This window comes from Limanda limanda, chromosome 4 (assembly GCF_963576545.1).
Source record: "Limanda limanda chromosome 4, fLimLim1.1, whole genome shotgun sequence".
Taxonomy (NCBI): Eukaryota; Metazoa; Chordata; class Actinopteri; order Pleuronectiformes; family Pleuronectidae; genus Limanda; species Limanda limanda.
The window spans coordinates 23,097,086-23,123,607 of NC_083639.1; the positions used below are offsets into that span (position 1 = coordinate 23,097,086).

At 39.0% G+C, this 26,522-nt stretch overlaps 1 protein-coding gene across 1 annotated transcript in view; it reads right to left on the reverse strand.

The window, feature by feature from the left end:
* Positions 1 to 16,852, reverse strand: part of plxnb1b (plexin b1b) — a 95,039-nt gene extending 78,187 nt beyond the window's left edge. The window contains exon 1 of the mRNA XM_061069460.1: positions 16,551 to 16,852. The gene's annotated coding sequence lies outside the window, so the exon portion shown is untranslated. The remainder of the gene's footprint in view (positions 1 to 16,550) is intronic.
* Between the last annotated feature and the right edge of the window lie 9,670 nt (positions 16,853 to 26,522).

The following is a 26,522-nucleotide window of genomic DNA, read 5'->3' on the forward strand; positions in this document are numbered from 1 at the left end:
GTCATAAACCAAAGTACAGAGAAAATTGAACTAAGTTGACTTTATGATTGTGCTACATAAAAGGTTAAGGAATCACTAGAGCTTTTTCAATTCATCCTGAGATGATCATGAATGTCCAAACATGGCAAACCATCCAATACTTGAGGAATTTAACTCAAAACAATAAATGCCAATCCTCATGATGACCCAGGGGGTCTGAGAAACAGGTCCAGTCTAGCTTTAGTGTCTGGGTAACAAGATTGTCTGGATCTTCCCTGTCACTTAAACTAACATTTCACTCTTGATGCAGACTGTGGACCAACTAATGTTGTCATCCACAGAAACAGGCTGATAATGAAGCAAAAATGTTGATGTACACTAAGCTGCTATCAGACATGCAGTGCACTCTGGATAATCTCCTGAAATTATCCACAGGAGCTGTTTATAAGAATACAATTTCTTGAGTCAGTTGGTGAAGACATTGTTTCGAGTTTTTCCAGCCAGCACTTTTATAAAAACTCTGGATAATGTCCGAGTGAGCCCACGTGACAAAAAAAGCAGGATATTGAATAGGATCACAGTGGGCACGGTGATGACGTTTTGAACAGGCGACATGGAGAAGATGACGACAAGGATGTCGATTTGGTAAAATAACGAGATAACAGGCAGTCACCAGTGTTGATGTGCTGTAAACATCAACACATGATTTCCACTGAGGAATTCATTCATCATGTCTCGCCTCTAGCATGTCCTACTTAGGCGCCATCCTTCATCCGAACGCTCTGGAGATTTTCCTGATGTTGTGAATGTATCTGATCCGGAGATTCTCATACTGCTTTTTCATATGTGAAAGGCAAACTGCAGAAAGTTTCCAGACTCCATTGTCCGTACTTTTTTAAGTCTGAAATCGCTTTCGTAACACTGTCAGTCCTTTCCGACTGACAGTGACACAGGTTAATCTCACATCGGTGACTGAACTGAATGGGTCAATGCACATCATCTGAACTGAGCCCTCCCCCGCTTCCACTGGGCAACATGAGGTTCAATGAACAGGCGTTACTATCGTTATTGGGATTATTTTAATGTCAAAGAGGTTTAAATGTAATTTGATCAACTTTCCAAATCATTTCATAGAGACAGTAGGAGAGACAGACACTGAACACCTAAAAGAAACTGTATTATCTACTTATATGATAACATTTTGGTTAATTTTTGTTGCACATTAAAACTAGGGATTGACCTGCAGCACCAGTTTCCTTTTGAATGATTCAAATGTGGGCTGAATGGCTGCCTATCTGCTGTTTGAGGGAGGCATCAGTGGATAGGGTCACACTCCCTCTGGCTATGACCTGTGCTTATCCTTACCGCTTCATGGCTTTTTCCCCTCCTCGGGCTCAGCAGCCTGGTGTGTCCCAGCCACCCCTGCCAGGCACTTTCCCACATCTGTAGAGCTCACAGAAAGGCAGCCAGACAAATCTTCACCTGCAGCAACAGATGCACTATTGCAGAAACTCTTTTTGACGGTCATGCAAAGTGGCACACAGGTTAAATGTGAAGTTGTTCTCTGCTTTTAGATGAGGCTAGAAAATTAATCGGATGTGCAGCGGCGGTTGCCCAGGGGTAATCAATTAAGATGTCACCCAATGCCAGCGCGCCAGACCCATTTTATTTAGTTCAGTTGTCGCACTTCCATTGACCAACACTCTAAAACCGATCTATAGTAAAACACAGCCAAAAAAAAACCTGGCTCAGATTTTAAATGCGTTTAAACTGAAACTACACAAAAATCTCACCATAGATGACTCGCATGTTAATCTGTGGGATTTGGAAACGCAGAGCTGGGCCAACACCTAATCCAATCATAGGCATATGGTTGTTTAATTTTCATTTCCTTCAAGTCATGTGGAGAAGATCAAATCACGTCCATTCTGTATTTCCACAAAATTCATTCAGCAGAGGCAGCAGTGTAGCACAACCATTTCTTTAGAAGAAGCTCAACATTTCAAATTGTGATGAAAAGTGAAAAGTGAGTCAAAAAAAACTATTATACAATAATATTTAAATATAAATTAATTAGGGCTGCACCTAACGATTATTTTTATTATTACATAATAATGAATGCACTGCAAGGCATTATTCCACAACAAAAAATAGCCCAGTGTGAACTACTAATCTGTCATCCCATACAAAATCTATCAAAAATAAAAATCTATATCTATATTAAGCTGTCCAACAACAAAATAAATGAAAACCAAAGTAAAATTCAAGTAACTTTCTAGAGGAGGATCAAACCGCTGCAAATTCAAGTTTAGCAGTATAAAAAGATATTTCACCACAGGACTGCTAATTTTAACACAAGACAAAGTTTCATGGAAAGAAAAAAAAAAGAGTCTTTTAGATTTTTTCTTTTGATGCAAAAACACCAACAGAGCCAATTTGTATTTACAGATTTTCTCTTTATTAAAAAAAAAATTTGCAGAATATTTTAATGAAGTTGTACCCCATTAACTACTATGCAGGACAATGGATCATGGATACTCATGATCAATAGGCAGCAGAATGAATATGCATGATCAATAAGAGCCTGGGGGGGCAGTGTGGTCTAGTAATCTGAAGTAAAGGTCATTCAGCTTTGATTTCTATACATTTAGAGTTAGGGTATTAGATTTCAAAATATGGCTGCACGATATATCGAAAATATGTCATCGTGATATCAATATGCGAGATCGCAAAAGACTGCATAAACTGCGATAAATGGTATTCCATGCGCCATTCACGCTTTTCATGTCAATATGTTTGGCCAAGAGAGAACTGCGAGGCGCCTCTGACAAAGTTCTACTGTGGAAACTTCTAGTGATCACGTTTTTCGCTGACTTGCTACAGTTTAAATATTAATTTGTTTGAAATGACCCCACAATACCAACACTGATCAACACATAATGATCAATACATTTCTTAATGAGTTGCCTCTTACTTCAGAGCAGCGTGTGCATTCATCAGCCATCCCACTTGCTTTTTTACACACCGTAAATTACTGAAAGGGCCGTTAAAAACTGTAAAAAAATACTTTTCACAGTCCAAATATGTAGCTGGACAGAGTGGAGCTGTGCACAAGTCCCTGGGTGTCTGCCCTGGATTTGGCGCTGCGGCCGGGTTGTGCGTCTTCTCCCGGTTGTGGAGCTGATCTGCGGTCTCTGCGTTCGTAGCTACGGGCTGTTGTTTTTCGTCATATCGCGATGTCATATTGTCATCGTGATTTTGATATCGCGATGTGCATTCAAAATACAGATTTATAATGCTGATTGGTACGACTACAGTCAAATTAATTTCTATAATATATATTATATACAGTGGGGTTGAAGTGTGCTCTCAGAGTTTTGGACACTGCATTTCAGAGGAAGGAAATAAAAACCTGAGATTAGTTTGATGAAAACCGAAATCCTCCTACATGTTTTCACTTCAACCAGTTACTGTCTTGTTTAATCACACCTCAAGAGCTCATATAATATAATAAAGTACTTCTGTGGGGGGGAATGCCTTACAGTCCCAGATCGCCCAGCATGACAGATGCAAATAAAAGAAAAGAGACGTAGAATACTTGTTCTACCACATTCTCAATAGCGATTTTTGCATAAATCAGGCCGCAGGGTGCTAAAAGTAGGCAGTTTTAGGTTTTCACATAGGGTTCGGTGGTGCTGTAACTTGTAAGGGGGCCGTTTTAAAAGCTGACATATCTGCTTTGGTATGTTTAGTTACATAAATGTTACATCACCAATGACAACCACCACCTTTAAGACAAGCTTCTAGTGTAATATAACAACAAAACTGTTGTCGAGACATTGTCTTAAGTTTTGAAAGGCTGTACCAAATGTAATGAAATTGAAAATATTGCTCATATCAATGCTCGAGACTTAACTTTATCCAACCCTGTGACCTCAAACAAGAGACCTTTAGAAAACCAGCATAACAATAGCAGACAATGTGCCAATGACTGTAAAATGAGCTCATTCTCAAAATAAGAGAAAGTTAAGGCACGTGATAATTGACAATGAGTCTGAACTCCTCCAGTGGAAACAATGTCTAATGTGTTTCTGTAAAACACAGCGTCAATGTCAAAACAAGAGGAGTCGTTATAGAGCTGTAAAACTTTTTACAGCTCCCATCACTGGTCATCTCTCCTGCTGAGTTACACACTTTACTTGTTCTTTGTCTGCAGAAGGACAAACAAATGAGTGGAAAACGAGTGCAACTGTTTTCCTCTTTATTTCAACCGATAATATGATAATGATGTTTTTGATTTAATTGCAGCAGCAACATGTGTTTGGTTTCCTCTGCTAGAGTTTGCCTGTGGACACAGTTTAATTACCTATGCTGTTTAATTTTAAATTGTACATGTCACTAAACACTGAAATATTTCTAGATGTCTGAAATGCAGATACATATCAAACTGCATAATAAATGTTAATTTGGCAGAGCATTTATAATCTTGACTCCAGCCAGTGATTCCTTCAAATCTTTGCTTTAATTTGCAGACTCAAATTACAACAGATATCAATTTTACATACAAATTGTTGCATAGAATTGTTTGTGTTGAGCATAATGTTGCGTTTAATACATACAAAAAAACGTATCTGTCTATATCTGTGCTGTCACACTGTTTTGTATTGTTTTTTTAACTCCATGTGTTGACATCCAAGAACAGATTTACAGTGCTGTGTCGTAACACCATATCTACCTTCTAATTCCATAAAACGTTTGTCGGTATGTGGGAAAACATATCTCGCGAGCCGTTTATCTCATCGACTTCACACTTGGCGTGTGAATTGTTAATGGCGATTTGGACACATAATGCATTTTATATTGACAAACAAAAGCAGACGTTGGTTGAATCCTCTTATATGTCCTCGGATGAACAAAAAAAAAATAGTGCTTTCTGAGAAAAACCTGTTTCAATCACAAAGTCAAGGAGAAGTACTATACTACCGATAATCCTCCTGATTGGTGGACCTCGCTGTTTCCATGGATATGTTTTAAACTATTGGCTAAGATTGAATGGCTCAGTGTAACACTATACACTCTATGGAAGGCTACATATATAGGATACAAGATACAAGAAACAATATGTTGCATCACTGTACTAACAATAAGGTAACAATCTGGAAAGAGATCATTTGTAATTGTTTATAGGATGCATAGTTGCTTCACTCTTAAAAATGTGCCTTTGTCTTTTTACTGATTACCAATATTTATTTGCTTTAAATCAAAGTTTAAGGTCACGATTCATCTTGTATCCGTTACGACCTGTTGAGGATTAAATTACTATTTTCAGAAATGTAAATGGCGTTAAATGAGAACATTTCTTCCGGACCTACAGCCATTCTAACTACCTACTATTATGCTCTATTGGTGCAATAATTACTAGTTGTTTAAACTACTTATTTTTTATTCAATAATGGATAATTCCAAGTTGTGTTTAAAGCCGTTTTCAGACCTACAGGTAAAATCGGAAGAATCGGCTAGACGTAATAAAACAAAAAAAAACACAACAAGACTCCATACTGCTCCTGTGGTGTCATCCTAGTGTCCGCAAGCCCCGACAATCCTCGAGCATGGTAATTTATACTTTGTTTTTAGCCTAAATGTCCTCTGATAGGCTCTTTGGATCCACGCTCACGTATGCAAAAAAAAAGAATGAATGGAAATACAGAGACAAATGGCTTGCTAACATTTATTTCCCCAGGCTATGTTATTCTATGCTAATATGCTAGCTGGGTCCAGTAGTGAAACCAAACAACACACAGTTGAGGAACTTACTGAGGCAGTCTGTTTGGTAAACATTAGAACAGTGACAATAATTGTTCTTTGTGTGAACTTACTATAGATTCAGTACTTTACAGAGTGAAGCAGCAGGATAATAGTTTACTGTAGTTTGGTGTAAATAAACTGGGCATATAATTGTTTTTGTCACAATTGCTCTCACGGAGAAACAACCAATTTCAAGAATGAACTGACGTTTAATTACATGAACTTGGAAGGAGGGTGCACAGCACACTAAGCAGACTCACAAAAGCCCCAACCCCCTCTGATGCACAACTGTAGAAACAGAGGCCTGGTTCATTTGCAGCCAGATTAAAACTACTGAGGTGGAGCGTGTGGAAAAGATTATTCCTGGTGGAAAAAAAACCTGTAAACTCTCCATTAATAACAATGAGGGGAGTGTTATTTATGAAAGCTACCTCGAGGCTCATTGTTACACAAAAGTCTAGTGTGTTGTAAGCTGAGCGATTACATTGCAACTCCTCACCGACACAAGCCCAGTGCTGACTGTGTGCAGACGCACAACTACACACTCAACTGAGAATATATTGCACAGCGTGGTTCTAGTTTTATTCACCAGGATTACAGTTCACCAAATGAGGCATGGAACCAAAATTTCAGATCAGCTTAAGAAATGTTTAAATGAAAGCTGAGCAAATCCAAGGGGAATAGTCAGGTCATATACTGCTCCTCAGCTTACCAGCAAGTGGCACTTGTTGGTTCTTTCATTACTTTTTTGTTATGTTCACTAATTTTGTAGCATAATAATGGTAGTTATGTCCATACTGAGTATACTTTAATGGTGTACAACAACAGGTGTCATGGGGAGTTAATATTAACATATGAAGACACAAAAACAAATGCATTCACAGGTTACATCGACACTTATATGTTTTCGTTTGAAAATGCATCAAATCTGCTATAGATACGCCTGGGATTTTCACTACTCCCGAGTTTTAGAGCCAGTCAAACAGACTCGTTAAGAAAAGCTACTGGCCCCATTTGAGTTTGAAAACTCTGGGGCTGCGTTTTAGTCTGGACACGGAGAAGTGTTTGGAAATGATGACGTAGACACTCACGACCTCTTGAGGATTGGGTCTTTTCAAGACGTAGCCTTTGGTGATTTGTCACGCTCAAAATGCTGTTTTCAAACACAAATGTAGTAGTAGTATGTGGTAGTATGATAGTATTGTAATTGTCACAGACATGAGTCTAAGCTGAGCTCAGTGGTGTTTAATGCTTCATTGGGTAGTAAAGGAAGCTCTGTTCAGGAAGTTTTGTGTCAATGCAAGTATAACAGGAGCCCTGTGACCCCTGTTGGGACGTGAACCCACAAGAGGTGTCATGGTAAAAAGACACATTATGGGCAGCTTGTAAAAATACTGCTCGGAGAAAGTAAATTGTCTGTAATTGATACAGCAAGTGACAAAATTTAGGGGACAACAGAGGGTTACAGTATCTATTACAGCCAGGTGATAACAGCAATAATAACTACAAATTGTGATGATAAACACTGTCTGTAAGCCCCAGCATTCAAATTTGACTCCAAACGTCATCATTTACACCATGCTTTAAGCCTAAATGTTTGCTGTTGTCCTCATCTGGAACCATGTCCGTGCCTGGATCACAGAATATCGTGATAGTGGGACAGAGTGAATTTTCAATTTTGGGTGAACTATCCCTTAAATCAAAGTCAAGGGGCTTTTTCTAAAGTATATTGATATTGAATGTGTTGTGTGTCCAAATGGTGCCAAATTCTAGTTTGAAGTAGAACAGATAGATCATGAGATTGTGAATAACATACATGCAGTGCACTACAGTGAGATGACTAAGCTCTCATAACTTGTGTTATGCATGTTTGATTTTAAAATGAAAAATAACAAGTTAAATAAAACATTTGATGCAATGCTAAATTAGTACGGCAGTCACCTCCACCAAGGCCAAACAATCATAAATCTTTCTGTAAAGCTTTTACATTAGAAAATACAAACTAAATCTGATTATTTGCCCCTTCATATGTCTAATGTTTTGCATCAGTATCCAACCTTTACCTAAAATCTAAAAAAAATCTTGCAATATTTAAGAATGTGACAATTCCCTGGATCCAAAAAGTTTTACTGTTGATAAACCCAAAAATACATAGATGTGGATTTAAAGAATCTCTTTGGAAGAATGCAGGGTTAAATACTGTTAACTGATGATTCTGACTTTTAACAACGACTTTTATTTAACTTTACATTTAAAGTTGCACAGCTTTGTGGGCTTCGACAAATTTATGACTTAAGCTTATGAGAATGTTGCAAAGGGCACAGCTTGATTTCAGGTACGAACAGTTATCTATGGCTTGCATACCCACAGCGAGGTAAGGTAGTTTCCAGGGAACATTGTTCTGAACTTGTGGAGTCCACCAGCAGCTGGACAAGGTCCTGAACTTTTAACATGCCTATCAAACATTCGTCTTTAGTTTGCCATAGCAACCCACCCCCACTTCCTTTTTCCCAGGACAGAGGGTCCCACAACCTAGGGTGTTAAAGGGGAGTTAAGGGGAGGGGTGAGTCAATTTAGGGAGAGCTGTCCTGAGAAAAAGGGCGTTTCTGGGGAGACTGAGAGCTCACTGTTCTCCAAGAGCTTTCATTGTTGCCACTTAGCAACAGCATGCTGTCGGCATTTCAGAACGCTGCTTTTCACGCATGTCAGCGTGCCACAGTAAGCCGTACACATGCACATGAAATGAGGAAAATGAGCCTGGTTGGTGTCAGCATAACAGATGCTTCTTGTATTGTTGCCTCTTAAGTCAGAATCCATGAGCTAGCTGCCTGACGTCATGCAGATGATATTCCATTTCAGATTGTGAGCCAGGATGAATGGCCACCTGTCTAACTGCAGCTATGAATTGCAAACAAAAATGGCCAAAAAATCTTCAAGTTGCAAAACTAACATCTGCTTGACTTACTGGCTTACTTCACAAAGTTTATTTTCAAAGGAAATGTTTGGAAGCCGTGAACTGCATGCAGGGATATCTTCCAGATGGTGGACACTCCCTCCTACGCCAAACCCACTCACCTGTCCTTCCTCTGAGGAGACAGAAGAGGAGTCTGCAGTCAACACCAGCTGTTTTCCAACTGACACATTGGAGGAGACACTCTCCCCACCTCTCGCTGTCCTCTCCCCTTCCCCCGCTCTCCTCAAGGTACGCCTTCACGTCTCGAACCTCCACTTTTTCCCAACAAAATCCCTCTCTCTGGTTGGCTGGTCTTTACAGCCTCCTCTTCAACAAAAGAAACAAAGGAGGCAGGGCCACTTTCCCTCTTTTTCCCCTCTGCAGAGACCAGCAAAAGGGGGGGTTCAAGACCTACAGACCGTCCCTTTCAAAGCTGCAGAGACTAAGCACAGCAAAAGAGTCAGCAGGAAACCATAGCAGCTTGGGCTGGTGCAAAATAGTGTGAAATATTCTGTAGCACTGCAGTTTGCTCCATTATGCACACACACACTATAAACATTAATTTTTCTATAATCTTGTCACATCTTGTGGTGTACCTCTCTTTTTACCTAAGAACCTAAGAAATCTTATATTTTCTGCAGCCCTGATTGGCCTTCTCTGCCCAAATACAAATAAAGATCTGGAAGCCAAGAGTTATCTTGTATCGATTCTGATGCAATGTTACAGATTATGATCTCTCTTAAAGGGGTCAACTGATTAACAGATCCAAGTATGGAGTCCCGAGCAACAACCCATCCAAAGCACTAACTGATTGGTTCAATGTCATGATGGTTGCAATTATTTTAAAAGAGTTGTTGATTTAATTGTTGGTATTTTGGAAGATGTAGTGATTATATTGTGTGTGTACAGAAAGTTATTTGTTGTTTAGCCCACATTGCTACAACTATATTTGACAAAATAGAAATCTGTAGACAACAGCAGGTGTCTGTACACCCTATGTAGCAGTAGTTCTGTGTTTTCTTTATTCTGACACCAGTATTCCCATTTTTACTACATCCACGCATAGTTGTTCCAAATATCAGTTATAAATTTCAGTCCTGAATAACAACATCAGTCGACCTATCTTCTCTTGTGTTGTTGTTGTTCAGGTGAATCTAACCAACCAAGGAGCTCATCTTCCTGCCGTAGGGAGTCACCATCATGTTTTCTCTCATGCATGTGTGGAATGTTAGTGCGAACACGTACCCTTATGTTGTAGTCCTGGCTGTTGATCAGCACAGACTTTTACTGTGTTGTAGTGACAGAAACACAAGTAATCCACTACTAATGCAAATAATATTTATGTTTTTGTTACCATGTCTTAATTATTGTGATGCACTGCTCTGAGATGCTCACTCGCTTAAAACTCTACGCTTTTATCCAAGACCTGACACAGGCTATTCATTCCACCAGCATAAGCCTCTACATTGTACACAGACTGAGTGCAGAATTGATTTGAAAATCTTGTTAATTATCTATAAGTCAAGGCAGGTCTTCTGATATAGACCTTCCAGTTGCACAGAAAAACCACAGAAAAACATGACTGAGCCTTTTAAAGTATCTAGAACAGTTTTACTGCTCGACAGTGTAATTTTCAGCTTTGCTCTTTTCAACTTTCTGGTGTCTTTACTATTTTTTCTGGTCCAGCACCTTTTAACTCTTTAATCAAAGGCCCTTTAAGTTAAGGTATGTTGAGTTAATTGTTAAAAATGTAGGTCAGAAGTAAAAGGCAGGAACCTAAGGATTAGGACTTTTAAGTATGGGGGTAAAAACTATTTCAACCTGCGATCCACTTACACTATTAGATATCATGAGTTAGTGGCGATCACAGCAACAGAAGGCTTATGCTTAAATGCTGCAATTTTCCTTTTTGTGCTCAGAGCTTTCAATTTGTCTTGTCTATCTGTTCTAAGTTACGCTGAGACATTCAGCCTCGCAAGGCAAACAAGTCTGGACCTGTTGTTCAGAGGGGTTTTTACACAGAGAAAACAGTGAGTGAAACTAATAAACTCTGTGTGATAGGTGAGTATTGAATCTCAATTTTTTTAGCTGTTCATAGACACAAATACCAAAAAATTACAAAATTGTGACATATAGGAGGGAATTCTAAATCTGACCCTAACTACATAGTTTTCTCATTCATATTTTCTGTGAGTGTGACACAAATCAAATATTGGGTCAATAAAAACATAACAAGAATATAACCCCCTTATCTATTAGCATTGATCTTGGCTTATCATTATGATCAAATTTAGATTAAACTATGACAGTAGAGTTGGTTACGGTTCAGGTTAGGGGTAGAGAAATTCATGCCTTCCTGTGAAGTACCTCATAAGTCAAGAAAAACAATGGTGTGTGCATGTTTGTGTGTGTTCAGCACTCCCTCCACCCTCCACCACCCCAGGTGGAGGTCTCATCTTCTCACTGCAAGTGCAATGACAAAGCCCTTCTCATCCATGTCACCCTATCTCGCTAGCCGGGCCTCTTTCTCTGAGGGCCCTCCACAAACAGCTGCCTCAGCCCCACATAAAGATTGGAAATGATACGGGAGCGCAGGTATGCATGAATGCAGGTGCAAGGGAACACAGAAATGAGAGCTGCAGACAGTGTTAAATTAGAAGAGTTGAATTATGGAGAGGAAGGGAAGGAGGAAATTGCTTCAGTTTTCGATAAAGCGTGATATGAAGAGGGGGAAGTTAAGTTAGATCTAAGTTAGAAAGAAAAACAGCATATACACAGAATGTGAACAACAAAACAGAACAGGTTGTGCTAAGATCAGAGCAGAGTGAGCTCCAGGTTCGGAACGTAGGTTTCCAAACTGTAAATTACCATTTCAAAAGGTTTCCCTGAGGGGAGTTTATTTTTCTGTTCACGGCGCAGAGTTAACTACCTCAACTTTTTTTAGTTTGTTATGATAGCAGACTTTAAACACAACAATAACCTTGGTAAAAACTACCAAAAAAACTATAAACAGGGGGAAAACATCTTAAACCTCATGTCACATGTGAGGGATCCCTCTCCCAGGATGGAAAGAAGTGCAATAAATGCTGCATGCCGCTCAACACATCAACAAAATTACTATAGTTACAACATTGAATAGAAGAAACTGTTTCTAGCATAATGGAAAGGTGAATGAATGTTTAAAGTATTTATACATAAGAAAATGTCTGATAGAGATAAAGGGAGCAGCAATGACAATTGAAATGGTGGAGTTATTGCCAGTAATGGTAGAATATGTGAGTAGGCATATTGTACATCAACCAGTCATAGTCCATGATCAGCCGCCAACACCATCAGGATCCACCACCACTATCAGGATCCACACTATATCCCAATATGCCGAAATAAGTAAGCGGCTTCCACACTCTCGTACATTTTTTTACGACAAATAATTTAGAGCGAAACTTTTGAACCATCAGTAATATCCTAACAAACAGCAACACTTTGACTAGAGAATGTCCTGTATACTTTAGCCTTAAATCCGTTCAAACTAAATTCAACCATAAAGTTGCAGTTACTAATAGTAAATCATATTCAGTTCAAAGGTCGACGTAGAAAAACCATGCGAGCATTATGTATGTCAATAATGTTTTTTGTGTTTCTCAGTCCAGTTCAGGCCAAGGAGGCAGACTGTGCTCGGGTAATCCATCAGCATCACGTGTACTCTGAGTTCAACATTGACCTTAGGCAAACACACCAGCTTCATTCATAAGGGAACAATTGTAGAGCACACATACACACCGTGAGCGGCATGTGGTGGAGGTACGCAGCAGCGCACCAAGATGAGTTAATAATTCACACTCTTAACGAGTACTTCACTTGCAGCTTCAAAGGGATTTCAACACAAACTATTTAACATTCCACAGCACTGCATGTATCTGGGTCCCCATTTACATATCTGAATAATGAACTGGCTACACTGTCTAAAGAAATCCTCTGGGAATCCTGAAGGAGTGCTATTGCTGATCTTGTTATCCAAGAAAATGTTTGTCTGTAAAAATTTGCTAAATCAGTGCACGGACATGCCATAGAATATGTTATGCAAACAGAAGAGCAAGAAACTACCAATTTGATGCATTACAACATCTTCAAATCATTTTCCAGCTACACTTTCAGTGTACAGGGAATATTCACTGTAGAGGCCTGAGATGAGGCTATATTTAATGACTGCTATCGAGAGGTGTCCCAAAGCGTAGTGATAGTATGAACTAGGAGCGATATCAGTTTCTGTGCTCATGTATTATCCCTCCACTCAGGGTTTGTACCAGCAGTACATTGTCACTAATCTTGGTGCATCTGCTCGCTCACAAAACCCAATTAAACAGCTAGAACACTTTGATGAGGTTACTGACTTAATGCTTAGTGACATAATTAAATTGGGTATTTAATCTGGCAATGGTAGTGGAATAGACCTGGACCCCCGCCGGGCATGGCGAGCATTCACATATCAATCCTGACCTTCCAAACAATTTGTTATTTGATCCCTTTTGGGGCAATCATCCTCTTCAAGGGACAAGATAAAAAAAAAAAAAAAAAAAAGACTAGTTGTAGAAAATGTCCAACAGATCAAACTTCCTGTCAGGCGACTCCACCTCTAAGAGCTTTGAAAGGTCTAAGATACTGTGGCATAAAGCTTGTTGTATGGTTGAAAAGAGAATAAAATACATTTGACATATAACCCTGAGTAAAGTCAAAAATATGAATAGCCATTATGAATGTAACACCTGAAGGTGGGGTACTAAAAGGTTCCCATCAATGAGAACAGCAAATCTCCATAATCGCTCATAAGCTTCACACTTTCCAAAAGTCTCCCCTTGGAGGCCATTAAAGTGTAGAACAAAAAGTACCAGAAGTAGAGGAGTGACGAATGAGTTTCCACAGTGTGTCAACTGCTGCATAAGAGAGACCTGTTTGCTCAAATATATTTTTTCATAAGAATTTGACAAGCCTGTCTATTTTGCAGTGGAGGAGAGCTTAAGCCAGAGCACAATAAATCTTTCTCTGCAACAAAATATCTGAGTCTGAGCACAAGCAGAGCTAATCTAAGCACAAGAAGGGATATTTGAGTGTGAGTGCAGGATTTTGAGTGAGAGCATTACAAAATCTGAACGTGAGATCAGGTACTTCTGCTAAAAAAAATTGAATCACCATGTTTTTTAATAAAGATGGGGGAAAAAACTATACGAGACGTCATGACTGCAGTTGAAACTGACTTGTGAATGGTCAGACAATTGTATCAGCTGCACCTCGATACCACAGCTCCTCTCAATGATCACTACAGTGCCAACTCTGGCGACAAATGGCGTCACTAACACAATATGGTAGAGCCTTTGTTCTGAGCCGATTGTACAGCATGCAGACACGTTATCAACACCCAAGCTGATGATCTAGTGCCATAACCCTCCTGTCATAGTTTATCAAACCCTCAGTCTGTCCTTGAGGTCTCCCCACCTGCTCATTAACAGACTGGCAGCATAAATGTCACAGCCAACGCTGAGTATCACAAATCATGAGTGATCCCTAATTTCACATCCTCACTTTGGTGTATGTTGCCGGAGTTGAATTAGTTGGCTTTTAAAACATTTGTTTATCTGAGAGCTATGTGATGATTGAAGACTTTAACACCACATGCCCCCTGCAGTCCCTCCACAGCTGCCACACACACACACACTAAACAAGGCCGGCCTACACCCACTCCTTCACCTTTTGACCTTTGGCACCTTGACTACAACAGAATTTGTGAGGTGAATCTTGTTTATTGGAGAAGTACTTTAACACCTCTGTGGTCACAAGTCCTCTCAATGAAACGTCTGCTGATTATTAGTTTAGTGAAATAATTAGTTTATGCAAGAAATCAGTTCAATGTAATGTTGAAATATTTATAGAAATTGAATCATGACTACCTTTTAACTTTTCTTCTTAAGTTTGCTGACTTCACTGATACAACAAAACAGAGGACAAAATAAGCAACTGACCCCAAAATTCATGTGAGTAATGATCAATTTCCTTGAAATGCTTTTTCTGCAGGTTTTTAAACGTAAATGACAGAAACAAGAAATATCCTAACCTGAAAAAGTTTATTTTTATCCCATTCACATCACAGCAGGCCAAGCCTTTTAAGGTCAAATGAGCAAACCGTAATGATGGCATTTATTCACAGTGTCAAAGGTCAATCTACAAGTCCAGACAGCTCTGGTTCCTGGTGTCTGACTTTATCCAGGCACAAGTACAAGAACATGCTGGCTACTATTCAACTAATAACAAACAGCCATTCACTTCGGGTTGGCAATGAAAACATTAAGTCTCAGCAACTCCACTTAAACATTCTTTAAACTTGCATTCACTTGTAATCTGACATGAACCACAACTTTAACTTGAAGAGTACATTTGATTTGAGTCCACCACAAATGTAACCATGTTACAATGCTGCAAAAGGAACTCTGCTTTTCCCTTTCCACTGCTTTATTGATGTTTTGTTGGTCTTACACATTTTCTTCAATCAATGTTGTGAATATAAATAATTAAGAGCAAATCTGAAAAACAAATTCCATTAAGGAGTGCAGACAATCATGTGAGTGAATCCAAATAAATGAGCAATCATCATCATCATCATCAGGAGGGGATATTCAATCTCATTTCCTGGCTTATACTAAGCCATCAATTATGTTATGAGGCAATGGGAGCAGATGGCCATGGGTGAAGACGGCACAACAGTGAGGTGTGGTCAAGATTTCCACACACACACACACCCCGTCATTAAAAATATTTAACAAGTTACCGGGGTAATAAAAGTGGCATGAAGACCCTTGTTTGACCTCTAACCTCTTAGAGCTCCCTCATCAGTCAGTGTGACTCTCTTCTGGGGACTTAACATTGCTCATACTAACTATCTTATATGCGGTGATGCAGCTGAACAAATAAGACTTTTGAATGTGCTGACACCATCATCACATAGTTCCAGTCCTCGGCTGCTGTTTCTGACTCATATTGCACAGTTATGTTCCATGAACAGAACATCCACTAAAAAGACCAATTACTGGTTATTTAGTACAGAAAAGTACAAATACAGACTGGAAATAAATGCACAACATTTTTCTGGGTTCTTGGGTTTGACTGGTGTATTTGGCGCCCATGTGATACGGAAATAAGCACCAATATAATACATTAAGACACATTTTTCTGGTGGACTCTGCATCAGAGAATACCAATCCACCCATTAAGCAAACCGTGCTGGGGGCTACAACGAATAATAGAAAAAGTCTAAAATATATTTTGATACAAAGTAAAGAAATAAAGTGGAACGATAGAAATAAATGCGAGTCCCACTGACGATGAGTTAACTTTGAACTGCTTTCTGAACTATTTGTGAAAGTTAAGCAGCACTGTGCTTTCTTCGAGGGGCCACTCTTGAAAATGTTTTATTTAAATACAACCCTAATGCTTGGGAAGAGTTATTAGTGTGGAGCACTGGAGCGACGACGCCTGGGGGATGTGTTCAGGCACAAGTGAGCAAACTCCAGACACTGAGCCACTGGTGGGGCTAACTCTGCGTTAGCTACAGTGGCTAATATCAACCTGCGCATCAACACTTTCTAATAAAACACAACACAAGTGGAAACAGCGTGGAAGTGGGTGAGGGTTGAACACGCTCACACAATGTGCTGGGGGTGAATACCAGCAGCGGAGGCGGAGGGACTGAGAGGGAAGAAAGTGGGAACAAGTAGGTTCAAATGGGATAGAACCGGAGGACCGCACAGCCCGCAGAGCCACTCACCTTACCCGGTGCACGACTCCTCAGCCAGGCGCAAAAAAACGCTGCTCCTCGGTCCAGGGGCGAAGCAAGCCGGTTTCCACTTGTTTCATACAGCGCCTGCACTAAGTCGCGACTCCGGCGACAATGTAACGTTATTCCTGGAGGTCAGGAGATCACACATTCCTCTGTCGCTCAGCACAAACTTGAGTGAATGTTTCCTCTAGGGCATCAAACTTTCAGTGGTGCACCCTCCGCACTGCCCGGTGGAAATCCAGCAGGGTAGTTATCCGGTCGGTAACGAGGAGGTTTGGTTGGGTTCCTCCGCTCCAGCTCGGCTCCTCTCAGCAGCAGCAGGGGGTGTCGGTGTCTCCACATGTGGCCGCTCACTGGCTCACTGCTGCGTTCACTGACCCTTCACAGGCGGAACACAATGCTGCCTTCAAGTGCTGCTCGGACTTTATACCACCATGCATGTGTGGCGGCTGTTTGTGAACTAAAACCAAAGAGCAAAGGCTGCAGCAAGGAACATAAATATATACATATAGCAAGAACATCTTTAAACCCAACACATTTTGCCAGACCCCCACCACCACAGCCTATATATTTTCACAACAGAAAAAGTCAAAATGTAGGTACCAACCGTTACCACTGGGATTGTGTTTCCATCCAGTTCAGTTTTATTAGTGTAGCGCTAAATCGTAACATAGATTATCTCATTACCTTATAAAATGATACAGAAACAACTGGGAATAAGAGGAGGAAAAGTGTTTTTAGATGTTGTTAAAGTTAATTTATATCACCATGCATGTGTTGCGGATGTTTGTGAACTAAAAACCAAAGAGCAAAGGCTGCAGCAGGGAACATAAATATATATATATATACATATAGCAAGAAAATCTTTAAACCCAACACATTTTGCCAGACCATCCACCACAGCCTATATATTTTCACAACAGAAAAAGTGATGCATTCAATATCGAAAAGTAAAATGTAGGTACCAACCGTTACCACTGGGATTGTGTTTCCATCCAGTTCAGTTTTATTAGTGTAGCGCTAAATCGTTACCTTATAAAATGATACAGAAACAACTGGGAATAAGAGGAGAGGAGAGGAGGAAAAGTGTGTTTAGATGTTGTTAAAATTAATTGGGGTTGTTCAGTTGTGCAGATCTGGATCGTTCTGCTCTGGATTAAGAGAGAGGAATGATGCTCGTTGTATGCTCAGTTATAAATGTATGTCTATGTAATGCAATACAATGCTACACACTGTGCACTTATGACTATTAAAAAACTGCAGTGGTTCTCGTGTTCAACAAACTACAACAGCCATATCTCAGGGGCCACTGAAAGACTTCAGTAACATAATGCACTAAATTATAGCGGGACTTATCTCTGCATACACACATAGAGGAGAAAACAAATCAAAGAGCAAAGTATATGACCTTAAACTACAGCAAGTTAATAAGATATGCGGATCGGATAGACTATTAAAGATCACAGACTGTTACGGTAAGTATTCACTGAAACTATGTTCTGTTAAATTAAATCCTGCATTTCTCCCAGTACATTAAGCTGGCATTACCGCTGTATAAAATTAGTGGTGAATGGGAGACCCCTTCTGGCCAAGTGGAGACATGCACTCGGTACATCTGCTGACTTCACATACTGTTAAATTCTAAAGCATTACATTTTCAATTGAAGGAGCAAACTCTATGATAGAAAAATGTATTATTTTAAGTTTTTGTTCATCTTAAACTAATGTTTGAAGTGCACAGTCCATACTTTAGAGTTTTCAAACCCTACATACTGCAACCATACTAATAGTGCACATTGCATTTTGGGTTACTTTAATGACATAAGAATAAGAAGTCCCTTATTAGTCCCACAATGGGAAAATGGGGCTACAGGCTTGCGTAGGTCAGTCACCTGTGAAGACCAGCATCATTTACCCCTGAACCAGCGCGGAGAAATGCTTTCCCTGGGCCGCAGGGATGAGCCAGCCCCACGCCACTACGCTGCCATGGCTGGAACCAGGACACCAGTGGACACAGGAGCTGGGTCCGAACTCATGGGTAAGTTTGGAAGGCTGTCGTGTTGGCAGGACTTCAACCACCTATTCATTGCACAATATCTAATAATATGTAAATTTAAAAACAAAAATGAACCATAACCATTTCAAATTAAATAAAATTAAAAAAAAAAAAAAAAAAAAAATGTAACTGCGCGCACATCCTGCGCAGAAACCCACTGCACACATCCTGCGCAGAAGACCATTGCGCAGGAATTGCGCGTGCAGGTTTTTATTTTTGGGGACAGGCAAGCCAGCATCTAAAACATCCTCCTGAATGGGCTCCCTGTGTGAACAGACACGCTGCGGTGACAGACTGCGGTTAGAGTCAAAGATGAATCAAAAAAAGATTAAATTATCAGGTGCACTATTCAGAAAGCACCGCAAAGTAGAGGAGGAGAAGAAAGAACAATATAGAGGTAAGAATCACCCCGATTGTGGACATCATTAATGTTTATTTTTGTCGACATGACATGATATGCTATCAGTACAGCTGATTTCAGACTCTTTATATTTTTTGTTATATATTTTTATTGTTTTTTATAGCTTACAATTTTGTCTGCCTGTGTGTGCATCTGTATACAGTCCTAAAGTTATTGTGGATGCATGACAGTTTGCGTGTGTATGTTGGGGCGCGCCAATTTGAAATCTCGCCTAGGGTGCCAACATTGCCAGGGCCGGCCTTGCCCTAGGGTTATGTACTGTTACTGACAGAATAAGAATAAAACCCAGTTTTTTAAAGAGAAGCTGTAGCCTGCTTACCCACAATCCCGAGGAACTGGAGCAAGCTACCAACCAAGATAAGAGGTTTACTTGCTACACTGTATGTACACTTCAGTCACCTAATACATAAGACAGCGGTTTCCTTGCTATTTTAAAGTGAGCAGCAGTCTTTAAATATAATTCAGCGTGAAATAAGCATCCATAAAGAATTAAGCTAGTATGACTGGAACTGATGGAACTGAAGCTCTGTGTACTTCCTGTGCTCAGTGATGTTGTTCAGGGCCCAGACTTCTTGCATGTTTCCATTTACAGGGATCATGTCCTGCTCTGAAACATCAGGTGCATTTCAATGGAGGCCACACACAGATCACAAAAGCTGCTGCACACAATTGTAATCTTTAAAGAAGCCCTCTCTTTTGGAAGAGTGAGGCATTCGCTTGAGAAAAATTTTATGTTTTGCTCAATTTTGCTCAATTTGTTTATTATCTGAAAAACAACTTCATGAATAAAGAAAATCCTGCTGCTTTTTTATTTATTCAGGAACCAGAGAAGATTATTTTCTGATTCAACAATTGTCTTTTTTTTAATCTACCAAGCTTTTTTTTGTCTTGACAACTCAGTATAGCTTTTATTGGAAAGAAAACTTTTGTTGGAATTCTGAGACTAAAGTAATTATTTCGGAGAAGCAAAATGAAAACTTTTTTTCACAAGTGAATGCATCAAGCCTCTGTGCTCCCCCTCTATCTCTGTTCCCTCTCCTAACAAGAGGGGACAAAGATACAGGGGAGAGAGGGCCTTTTAACTCCCCCCTTAATTCTCCTGTAGGACAGAAGCTAGATAAGCTTCACTCACTTCAAAGATCACTCAGCACCAAACCTTACACCTACCCCCCTCCCAGTTCAAAGACAAGACCACAACGGTTATTTTGGCTATAACAATATACTCCTTTATAAATTGATACATATCAGGCTATACTGCAATCAACATTTAAAGCTATTTTGAGTTGTGATTAAGAAAATACATGAATTATTTGTTTAATACTTGATTGCATCTTTTCCCAAAATTTTGCATACACATCATATTCAGTTGTTTATTCAAGACAGAGCACCAGACTGAAATTGAGTCAAGTAGAACTACAGCTGCCTTTCTTGAGGTGTGTTGGAACATGATCCTCCTAAAAGCACCTTCAATGCTCCTTCGCAATGACGTATCAAACTTCACGGGAGGGGACATGAGTCTGAAGATCCAACAGTTGATAAGGGGCTGGAGAGCTATGTCTAACACATTGCCCCAAAATCTGTTATTAATGCTTGGATGGGTTGGGTTCATGTGACTGTGATGGACATAGCATATGATTCATGCTCATGGAATTATTCAATGAGCTGATATGTCTGGTACTGATCTGTCTGTCTCACTTGTTATGTCTCTACAATCATTTATGATGGTTCATTTCTATATAATTCACACAACATTAAGCCAGAAGTTTTTATAATAGCCTACCTGTTCTACAAACCTTACCTGCTGGTCTTTTATAACCCATTTAAAAAAGGAAAAATACCTCTGGAAACCGTGTTTGAAAAACCTTTGACTGGAAAGGGAGGAATTATGGCATAGCACCAGTTTATTATTTTTTGATTCAGTTCAGTTCAGTTTAATCCAAAGTGTTTAGAGCTAAATCACAAGATACATTACATCGATGCACTTTACAAAGTACGATAAAGACTGGAACATTTCATGTAGAGAAATAAGACAATAAGCAACCACTTGATGACAGTGGAGACAATAAAATGTTTTTACAGAAAGTAATCTGCCTTAACCAGTTCGGTTTTGAGGAAAGAAGTGGGGGAGGGTAGAGTAAGAGGAGGAGAGAGGATGATGCGTACCACCTGTATATACTATTGTATTTAATTTTAAGCCTTGTCTGAGTGGTTGTTATTATGTCAATAATAACAGCATACAATGATAAAAGTCCAGGTGCTCAGTGCATGATGGGAGTTCCCCCAGCAGTCTGGGCCCATAGCAGCATATGGTTCAGGACTCACCTGAATCCAACCCTAACTGCAAGCTTTATCAAAAAGGTACATTTCAATAATAAAGATTGTGCTGGTGGGAGAAGGCTGTCTTTTGAGACTTGTTATATGTGTGAGTCAAAGAACAAGCTCTGGTCAAATATACTTCCAAGGTTCCTCACAGTAATTATTGGCAAAGGTAATACCGTCCATGGAAACTCTGATCAGCTAATGCTTCTCTGAGGTGTTTATGGCCAAGAATGACTCCGGTCTTGTATGAATTTAGAACTTACAAAAATTACAGCCCATGTAGTCCTTAATATATAAAAGATATTCCTGGAGTTTAAGTTATTACATTCACCTGGCTACATAGATAAGTTCAACGGTGAGTCATCTGCATAACAATAGAAATGTATATGGTGCTTTATTATAATTTTGCCTAAAGTAAGCATATTTAAGGTGAAAACTATCAGTACCAGCATAGAACCTTGTTGAACCCCATGAATATTTATTTTGTGCATGAAATAGTCATTGTACACATGAACAAACTGGAATATATCTTATAAGTATGACCCAAATCAACCTTTGTGATGTTTGCTTAAATCCCAATAACATGTTCCAGTCTCTGTGATAAAATCTGAGATCCAGCGGAACGACAAGTCCATTGTCTGAGGCCATGTGAAGATTGTTGGTAACTTTCACCAATGCTTTAGTGTTCTCTAAATCCTGGCTGAAAATTCTCAAACAAACCATCCACATGCAAGTATTCACATGATTCTTTTCAACAACTTTTCAAGGAATTTAGAAAAAAAAGTGGATGTTTGGCATAGGTCATCAGCAGGCTCTAAAGCATATGAACCAAGCATACAAGACAGAAATTAATGATCAATGCAACAGAGTGGCAACAAAATAAAAGTTGTAAGAACTCCAACTTAAAGCCACTATGTGCATACTTTCGACATATAGTATATGAGTGGAGTATCTTTTGAAGTTGATAGTACCATCACACCCAGGAATTCTAGGGGCACCCCACAGTTCTCTGTGTTGCTGTTTGTGTGTATGTTTCAGAGCACAGGCCTGAATTCATAGCAGGGTGACAAAGAACTGAGTTGGAAAGTGGAAAAGAAGAGTGTGAATGAGCATGCCTGTCTGTCAGCAGCAACACACTGCATTCATGTCCCTGTGAGAAACACTGAGCCATTCATCCCCAGAGTTCACACACACAGACACACACACACACACACACACACACACACACACACACACACACACACACACACACACACACACACACACACACACACACACACACACACACACAAACTGATCTTGGTTATTCTGAGAACCAACTTGTCTTCAGAGGAGAGCTAGGCAGGCTGGCTGTATTAGCGAATGGATGGTTGGGGGGAGGTGCAGGACTACTTTCCTATGTTTATTATCATATGGAGAAACACAGACGGACCCTTCAGTCTCTGCTCAAATGTGATTTAATGCAAAACTGGTTGGATTAAAACATCAACTATACTTTCGGTTTTCTTCCATCACTGTTGGTTCATGGACAACAAGCCAGGTGCTGGTTAAATTCATTTTTGAAGCTTAGCATTTTATTCCACAGCTGAATGATTCAAGAATCCTAGAAACAGACAAGGGACTGAGACAAGAATACTGCTAAAGTGCAGTGGACATTATTACTCAATTCAGTGTCAGCTGTACAGATGGTTTATTCGTTTATTTAATTGTGTATTTCAGTGACTCTTGTAGAGTGTATAAATGACATGTGAAGTCTGTAACATATGCCATTGCTACACCCTTGATTAGCAAACACACATTAGTCAGGAGCTTCCATTATTGATGAATACGTTGGAAATCTAAGATAACAGCTTTTCTAACTATTTCCTTGCAAAGGATTTTATTTAAAATGTGACTGATGTGATGTATGGTATGTAGCTTTTCTTGATCAAGTGGTCAGAACAAAATCAACGTCCAGAATGAAGAAAGTCAAACCATCAACAGCTGCAGATCTTTAGTGGGGACTGGGGAGTGATAAATAATCAGTTCAATCAATGAAAACATTATTAGGGCTCGAACACGGACAGGCACTGACAGACGTGAGGCCCTATTGAAATTGTTGTTATTATAATTGTTGATACTGTGTGTATGCATGGTGTCTGTGAAATATGGGCCATATAATTAAAAGAATACAGCCTTTGAGGAGAATCTCTGTTGTTACTGTGAATAAATCAAGTGTTGAGCCAATGAATTTAACTGAACTCGGCTGATTGGCTTACAGACATCCTGCAAACTATGAGAGGCCCACCCCATTTGATTATTTGTCAGCAGGGTATCTCCTACAAAGATGTAATGAAATTGGGTGACAAGTTCAACCAGGGGCCATTGATGAAATAAACAGAATTTTGGTGAGATTCCAAATCCAACAGTTCCCTCTAGTGGCTTTTGTAGAACATATAACTCATAATCATGTTGTTGCTCAAGACAGGTTGACACAGCTTCTTACAGACTATTTGTAATGTTTCATATAACACATTGGGATCAATCAAAGTTCATCCAGCCTTTCGTCTAGTAGCCAATACATAAATAAATGCAGTTTTGGCTGTTCAAACAAGTTGGCTGCTATTAATATGTAGTTTCACATCAGAGATTCTGATTTCTAATTAACAACATTATAAATAACTGCTTATTTAAGCGGACTCCAAGGTCCGTATTGTGTATGCAGGGCCTGGGTAGAAGAGAACATCATGAGGTCAAGGTAATAGCTGGCTGGATCAACAAACCAAATGTTGACCATGAAGGAGAAGGCATATAAGGTTTTCCAGGGTTGAACAAAGGAACTGTTTAACAAGTTTCAAACAGTTTACAAGGGTACTGCCGAATTTAAGTTAAACCTGTGATTTGTTCAGATTCCTCCATGGTAATCTAAACCAGGAAAAACTCCTCCAGTAACCTAGATTACATTACATACCATGTAAGAAACTTTTTTTTTCTTCTGTTTATGGTTCTTTGGGGAACTGAGTTCAAAACAAGAGTTCTTCAAAACACACCTAACTACACTTTTGGTTCCAACTAGAACCTCTTTTTTCAGAGTGTACAGTAGTCGTCAGAGAATATGAGTTTGTTGTGAAAATGGCAAAAAAAGCTCTAAACCAAACAAATAACAACTTTTAAGAATTTTGTCTAAGGAGATCAGAAGAAAGATAATAGTTTATTCATCACAGAATAATGATACCAGTGCACAAAATCTGGGTTTGCAATATTTAAAAATCTAAACAATTGGCCAGGGTGAGAAGCAAATGTTGCTGCAATATACTCCATAGACCAGACAGTTTCAGATGAATGCTTCAACTTATAACTATACAGTATAATGAAATGGTATAGGAAAACAATACATACTGATGGGTTTTAGGAAGTAAATGAGTGACTGAGAAAGACTGAATGACAAAGTGCCAGGTATGAGAAGAAGACAAACAGTCTAAGGTTCAGTAGAAAGCATGTTTCCACAAAGTCCAAACAATCCAACACACAATTGTCTAGTTCTCATTGTAGGAACATATAGAAGAAAAGAAGTAATCTGTTAACCAAAATTATTGATTTGTCTTTAAACATAATTAAATACGGCAATAAAAAAAATCCTGGATCAGCAATGTTTGGTTGAAATCACTTTACTAGTTTTTGCATAACACAAACCATAACAACTTGTTTACCAGCTCTGTCTCAACATTGAGGTCTGAAAATGTGAACTATTACAATTATTGTTATTTTTTTATTTTAACAAATGTTCATATTTGATAAACTACCCAAGACTCAGTATATTAAAACAATCACTGTAGGTTCTTTGAAACGTGGGAAGCCCTACTATTATATAGATATTTGACAGCAATATAATTTAGTTAGTCCCCAGACAGAGGATGAATCAGATTCAATTTACATTTTATTTATTTGAAAAAAAATAACCTATCGATTTTTCTTTGGAATTGTCTCACTTCAGATTTTTGTGTTTGTTTCTTAATTTTTGTATATTTAGATTGAGTTTTCTCAGTCTTGTATTGTCCACCAAACCATCACCCTGGAATATTTGCACATTTGCACCAGCACCATAACAAGCATATTTGAATATTTGCACTACTGCACAAATTGAACATTCATCTGTAAAGATATATATTTAGATGTATATATTTTATTTTCTATTTTAAATTTTTGATATTCTATTTCATTGTTATTCTATTTTATACTATTTTTATTTTTATATTTTTTTTTTGGGTTGAAATTACTGAGCATTGCTTAAAGAGAGTATGTGACCCAAGCATTTCATTGACAGTGACTACTTCATGTTATCTCTGTTCATTTGACAATAAAAATCTTGAATCTTTTTTTTTGAACTTCTTTTTATTTCCTTTTGTCGAATACAGTCATACAGTACATCGTTTTTATTAACATGAAATTAGGTATCACGGGTTCAAGTCTTAGGTTACTGGGGTTAACTGTCCATGTATGTCTCGGGTCCAAGCCATCATGATCCAAATATATCAAAATCAAGTTACCGATTAACAATGTCTGCAGACACAATACATTTCACATAACATTTCATCAAGACATTATTCTGAAATATAGTATGACCTGCATATGTCCATTGCTTAAAAGGGGGAACAAAGGGAAAACAAAAGCAATATATATATATATATTTTGCTCATAGCAGATGGAAATGTAGAGCAATTGGGGACCAGTTTTTTTTAAAAACCTCTGTTTTCAGTTGTAATAGTGCAGTCAAGTATTCCATCCTGTACATATCTTGAATTCTACCCCTCCATTGGGTTATTGTGGGGGGCTGTGGCTTCAGCCAGGAGGCTGTTATTAGTTTATTTGCTATTAAAAGAAGGACTCTCAGAAGTTTTGTCTGGCTATTTTCTTCAAGGTTATCAGGCAGTATCCCTAAAATGAAGTGTGATGGTTCTAATGCTATGTCTATAAATAAACAAGTTTTTATTTCCTTTTGTATTTTTTGCCAGTATTCTGATAGCTTTGGACATTCCCAAAATATGTGTGTATGGTCTCCCACCTTGCCACAACCATCTTGAATCTTCAAAATTAGACGGTAGATGGCGCTAGCACCGCTCACGTTGGTTTCGGGACCGCTATTCAAATCGAAGAAGACAAACACGAACGCGTAGATGAGTGAAAA